The sequence below is a fragment of the Calonectris borealis genome, unplaced genomic scaffold (assembly GCF_964195595.1).
Source record: "Calonectris borealis unplaced genomic scaffold, bCalBor7.hap1.2 HAP1_SCAFFOLD_239, whole genome shotgun sequence".
Lineage (NCBI taxonomy): Eukaryota > Metazoa > Chordata > Aves > Procellariiformes > Procellariidae > Calonectris > Calonectris borealis.
This window is the reverse complement of record NW_027441623.1, coordinates 14155-15000: the sequence shown is the minus strand read 5'-3', so window position 1 is coordinate 15000 and position 846 is coordinate 14155.

Sequence of the window (846 nt, the reverse complement as noted above, 5' to 3'; positions counted from 1 at the left end):
GTGGCTCCCTGTTACGGGGAGCACGGAAGAGCCGGCCCGCCGGGGGCCCTCTCCGACGCGACCCGAAAGGCCTCATCGATCAGGAAGGGAAAGGGGAGAGGAGAGACGGAAAGGAAGCACGGGCCCCACGGCCACGGTCCTGGGACAGCGACGGCCGCGCGCGCTCGCCGCCGCCCCGGGCGGGGCGGGCGGCGGAACGCGGGGCTCTGCGTGCGAGCGAGAGGGCAGCGTCTGCGGAGAGCCGCAACGGCGGCCTGGTCACCGGCAGAGCCGGCCCGCCGTGAAGCGTCTCCGACGCGCCCTGGGTGCCACCTCGATCGGGAGAGGAAGCGCGGGCCCCACGGCCACGGTCCTGGGACAGCGACGGCCGCGCGCGCTCGCCGCCGCCCCGGGCGGGGCGGGCGGCGGAACGCGGGGCTCTGCGTGCGAGCGAGGGGGCAGCGTCTCCGGAGAGCCGCAACGGCGGCCTGGTCACCGGCAGAGCCGGCCCGCCGTGAAGCGTCTCCGACGCGCCCAGGAACACCTCTGCAGGCGCTGCCTGCGGGTCTGGGTCGACTGAAGGGGGGGAGCGGGAGGTGCCGCCGGCCACCCGCTCCGCGCATCGATTCCCTTGAGCGAGGTCAACGGGACCGAGGGAAAGCCGCGGCAGGCTCGACTCCCCCGGTCTTCCAGCGTTCGAGTGCCGGCCACCGGTACCGGTCTTTGCCCTGCGCCCCGGGGAACCGCTTACCCCGGGGGAGGAGAAGGCCGAAGAAGACTAAGAGGCACCGCGCCTCACCCGTGCCATCCCCGGGTAACGGGGGCCGGGAAAAGCCGCTCAAGGCTCGACGCCCGCGGCCACTTGCC